The following is a 6,000-nucleotide window of genomic DNA, read 5'->3' as shown; positions in this document are numbered from 1 at the left end:
AGGAAACCCAGGTTCTCCCTCTGTGATGCCTACAGGAAAGTCAGCCCATGCAGGCCCTGGTCTTTGTATGAGAACGCTCACCCCCATCCCCCGACTTTAATAAAACCCCAAAGCTGGTATCTTTTCTCCGTGTTTGTTCTCTCAAGGCATTTTCAGACCAACTTGGAAACCTGCTGTGCTCTCCCAAAATTATGTGAGAAAAAAAAATTCCTTCTATATCCTCTTGGAGCATGTGTGGAACCATCATTCTTGACATCCGAACCAACTTTGGACGGGGTCTATCTTAGCCCTACAAGATGATCAAAACACTGTAGGTTAAACAGAGGTAAAAAGTCTCTGAATTTATATAGACATATATGCTACTGATATGGATTATTTACACATAAAAATAAAAGAAAGGATGTCATGAAATTCCTACAGATTTTAAAGGAAGAACAGTATGCCAATAAACTGTTAATTTAGAAAAAAAAACAACAAATTGTTTATAAAGACACAATTTACGAAGACAGACACATACTGGTCCTAAAGCCAAACCTTTTTTTTTTCTTAGAGAGAGAGAGAGAGAGAGAAAGAGAGCATGAATACGCACACACATAGGCGCCCAAGCAGAGGTGGGGCAGAGGAAAGGGAGAAAAAGAATCTCAGGCAGGCTCAATGCCCAGCGCAGAGCCCCACACGGGTCTCCATCTCACAACCAAGAGATCATGACCTGAGCCCAAATCAAACGTTGGATATTTAACCAACTGAGTCACCCAGGAGCCCCTAAAGACACATTTTAATACTATATATATGTATATCGTTATTACCAAATATGCTCTCATGGAGGCACCTGTGAGGGAACTAGTAGTTATGCAGGTAAGAGTGTAAGTTATTTGGGGGTAATATTCCCAGCTTATCAACAACCATATAATTGCCAAATACAAAAATTTGGTCTTGGTGCTTTGACAGTAATTTCGTATATGTTGAATATTATTCAGCATTATTATTTGCAGCTACATGAGAAATTAGGAAAAACCATGATATTGATTATTTACATATTATTCAATATCCTGAGACTATTACTGTCAAAAAGAATATTATTTATTACATTGTATAAAAGCAAAATAAAGTAGGGACCAAATATTACAAAAGAAAGTGGAAAGAGAGACTGGGGAGGGGGGAAGGGACTGGTACTAGAAGTTTACCAAGCAATCAATAGTAATTTTGAAGTCCTGTTTTGATTGGAGTGTATGAGAAGGTTCTAGTATAAAATGTACATATAAAATATTGAAAGGTCCTCATATTCAATATAACTTTGAAGATAAAATTCCCGGTACCAGTCAAAAACTAGGCAACTAAGAGGTAGAAGACAGAATTTTGGAATTTCGAAGGTAGCATAAGTTTACTAGTAAACTGAGAGATAGAATAAAAACAAAGGGTGATTTGAAAATAGAGTGTGTAGTGTGTGTGCACCAGAACACAAACACGAGGGGTTTCTATTTAGCTTGTTTTCACACCATATCAATGCTTTAGTTATACGGGCAACTACAAAATAAGGATTTTCATAGTTATTCTTGAAAGTATACAAATGTCAGTATTCATTACAGGGATTGTTGGAACCTCAATGCCTAATTGAAACTTTCCCCTTGTCAGTTTTTGTCGCACAAGGTTTCCATTATATCAGTAATGAGCTTGGAGCAAAGATTTATTCGCCTACTCTTTTTCCAGTGGTTTTTGTCTTCCAGTACAGTAGGGGAAAGACCTGGGAGAAATGGGACAGGATCCAGAAAAAGAGACTGGACTCGTTTACTAGTTATGAAGCTGTATCTACTCTGGCTCTTTTAGTCACCAATTGTACTTACTCAGAGAAATCATTTATCTCCATTGACCTTTATTTCATCATCTGGAAAATGAATAAAGTTTTGATTAGATGAGCTCTTACAATCCCTCCCTTTTTTCCAAGCAAAAATAACAAAATTAAACTAGATGTTATTAGAAGCCAAACCTTTGCCGAAAAGGTCATTAACGCATTCATGTAATAAATGAGTATTAAGTGTACATGATGTGTCATCCAAACTTAACAAATATGACGAGAACACTCGATTTCTCCCTCCTCGTGTAGTCCTGCTACTGTTCTCATATCATCAAACCACAACATCATCTACCCGACCTTCCCAGTTGCTCAAGTAAAAAAAACCTAGGTAATACCTTTGATTATTCTTTCTTTCCCCCATTACATCCACTTACTTCATCAGTAAATGTTTTCAACTATATTCAAAAACATATGGTGAATCCATCCATTTCTCTCCATCATGTGTTGCCTGGCATGCCAGTTGATTTCTTGCCTCAACACTTAATATTTCCCCACAAAAAATCGTAACAGCTAGAGTCATCTTCTAAAACCATATATCAGATACAATCATTTCCTGCTTAAAGTCATTGACTTCACTCTGAACTTGAAGTAATTCCTGACTCCTTAGCCCATGTACAAAGTCCTCTAGGTCTAGACTTTGCCTTTATTCAAACCACACCCAATAGGACTCTCCTTTCCAACCATTTTTAGGCACACTGACTTTCTATTGACTCAATAGTCAACTTGTTTTTGTTTTTTGTTTTTGTTTTTGTTTACCTTATAAACTTTGTTGTCTGTGCCTAAAATGTTTTTCTCCCTGATTTTCACCATGCTGGTGCTTCATTTAAATGTCAGTCTCTGAGAGGCCATCCCTGAACACCAATCCCAAGTAGTCATCCATATACACACTATGTCTTCACCTGTTTTAGTTATTTGCATAGCACTTATTTCTATCATATGTTTTCTTCTTTATGTAACTGTAGATGTTTCTTTTGTCTTCCACTGGAATGTAAGTTTCACAGACTGTCACTTTGATTCATTTCTATGTCCTTAGATCCTGAGGCTGTATGAATGAAGCACTGTGCCCATATATTTGTTCTTCTTGTAAAATTTCTTTTTTTCAGTTTTATTGGTGTTTAATTGACATGATTACAGAATATTTGAAGTACACAATGTAATGTTTTGATATACCTATGCATTACGAATGAATCCCCCAGGTTAATTAGCAAATCCATCACCTCACATATTTACCTTTTTCTCTTTTTGTGAGAACCATTAAGTTCTCCTCTCTTAGCAAATTTCGATGATCTAATACAGTGTTATCAACTAGAGTCACCATGTTATACATTAGATTCTCAGGTTTTATTTACCTTATAACTGGAAGTTCATCCCCTTTTACCAATATCTCCTTATTCATGCCCCCCACCCAGCCCCTGGCAAACACTTTTCTACATAAGATTGTTTTTTTTAAATTTCTCTTTCCGATAGTTCATTATTGGTGTATAGAAAGCACTGAGTTTACTATATTTATTTTGTATCCACCAACTTTACTTATTAGTTCTTATGGGTTTCGATGGAGTCTTTAGAGTTTTCCATATACTTTAGTAATCTTTCTACTTTTAGTCTTTCTTTGGCTCCTGATATTTAAAGCCAAGTTAGAATTGTAAAATGTTTGAATACACTCTTGCCTACTGCAATTGAAGACCATGAATTTTGAGACAATTGGCTCTATTATAGATTTCCACAACATCAATATGAGCCCAAAAATCAAGAATGAATTACCTCCATCCTATGGACTTTTAGAAAAATTCCTGACTGTGTGACTGCTTTGAGTAGTATTAGAGAATGTGATACCAAGCAAGGATCAGCAACTATGCACCTTGTTTCAAACCTACCCCATCAACCATTTCTATAAATTTTACTTGCAACACAGTCATGCATTTCTGTATTTGTCTATGACTGTTTTGTATTTCCATGGCCAAGTTAGCTATTTGTCAATAATACCACACGGACTGGAGAACTTAAAATATTTACTAGCTAACCCTTTCTAGGAAAAGTTCGCTGATCTCTGCTATAAGCTTAGTTTTGTAATAGAGTATAACACCACTCTACATGCTCTACATTGATACAACATGGTTTCTAAATCCCTCATTTATTCTGTTTTTTTTTTCTTTTTTGCCTCCTTGGTACACAGTCATTTTTGTAATCTATTTCTTATTATAAACACATTACTGTGCATAATGCTCTCCACATGCTCAGGTCTATAAAAAGTTATAGTACAATTTTTACAATATCCTGTATTTCTTTCAACTGTAGTCTTTGGGCTCAAGGGAGGTCTATCCACAAATCTGTTTTTTGACAATACCATATCACATGTATACACTTGTATCCCATTAAAGGAGTGAGAACAAAGAAAAACAAAATAAAGCAACAACAACAAAAACTTTAGCTCTCTCAACTCTGTCTAGAATGCAAACTCAAATTAGATTGAATTAAAAAATGTTTACTTCATTAAGTAAATTTTAATTCTAAAAGACAGCTAAACATAGGCGATTTTGTTTCTCTGCACCTCTGGTGTTCTTTCCTCTTACTTCGTTTTAAGCAAACTATTTCTATGTCACAGGAAAATGACCCCTCTCCCCCAGCTCAAAACTGAGTAGTCACAATCTCAGAAAGAGGATGATTCATGTGCCTACACCATGTCTTAATTTACTAATGTTGATCTTCCACCCACATCTAGGTTGGAGTCATTGGGGACATTTGATTGACAATCCAGCAGATGGAGGAGGCTTGATCTCAAAGGGAAAAGATGCTTTACAGACCAAAATTTAACAGAGGATGACTTTACTTCCTTTGGTATTCATGGGCAATAATTCAAATTATTCATCAACTAAGCTTTCATTAAATCAAATTAATATCAATTGGTGTACATCACACTAAGGCCTAGGTATCATACTAAGGCAAAAACAACCATGGTCAGAAAATAAGAAGAAATTAGTATAAATGCATTTCATCATTGCCATATGCACATTTGTGTTACCAAATCTAACACTATTAATTTGTTAGAATTAAAGTCTATTTAATCAATGAAAGTACTATCACTAACAGGAACATGTTCCCAATTTTAAATTTTCAATCTCGTATGTTATTCATTTATGAATTTGTTCACTTAACTAATGTTTGTTGAGTTCCTACTCTGTGCTTGGCACTTTTCCAAGGGACTTGGAATGTAATATTGAATAATTCCTGCATGGTCCACGACATGATGAGGTTTAAGCACAACATGGACCACAAATCTTAAGTAATTTATTATTTGGCTTCAGTTGTGGTAAGGACTATAAGGTAAGAACCTATATTAGGATGCCAGGCTGGTATAACAGTGGAGACTAAAATATTCTATGGAATCAGGGAAGACTTTTTGGAGAAATGAAACTTAAAACCTAAAATTTGATTGAGGAATAAGGGTAGCTAGGCATAAAATGTATCTATGTGTTCATGTGTGTTGGTGGTGGATGGAGAGCAAGAAGGAGTTTTCCAGTGTGAAAGTCAGTAGGGAGACCAGAAGAGGAGGAGGATGCATGACAGCAGAGTAAGCCGAGAGAAGCATTCCATTGGAGGCCAAAGGGAAATATACCAGGACCATATACATCTTTTAAAGGATCTTTTATTTTATTCGAGGAACAATGGAAAGCCATTGAATTGTTTGAAGCAGAGGATTGTGTATAGGGAATGCTTTAGGATACACGGTAGAAGGTTATTACAGCAGTCATTTTAGAGTGGACTGCTTATCATATAGAGGTGGTAGTCATTAGTTATTGTCTGAGACACACAAATAACTGGCATGAGACAATTTTTGAAAATAGAATAAGCCATACAGAGAAAGACAGATGCCATATGTGTTCACTCTTATGTGGATCCTGAGAAACTTAACAGGAACCCATGGGGGAGGGGAAGGAAAAAAAAAAAAGAGGTTAGAGTGGAAGAGAGCCAAAGCATAAGAGACTCTTAAAGACTGAGAACAAACTGAGGGCTGATGGGGGGGTGGGAGGGAGAGGGGGGTGGGTGATGGGTATTGAAGAGGGCATCTTTTGGGATGAGCACTGGGTGTTGTATGGAAACCAATTTGACAATAAATTTCATATATTTTTAAAAATCTTAAAAAAATCAAG

Source organism: Felis catus, chromosome A1 (genome assembly GCF_018350175.1).
Source record: "Felis catus isolate Fca126 chromosome A1, F.catus_Fca126_mat1.0, whole genome shotgun sequence".
Taxonomy (NCBI): domain Eukaryota; kingdom Metazoa; phylum Chordata; class Mammalia; order Carnivora; family Felidae; genus Felis; species Felis catus.
The sequence above is the reverse complement of the archived record's forward strand: the minus strand, read 5'-3'. Positions refer to the sequence as shown.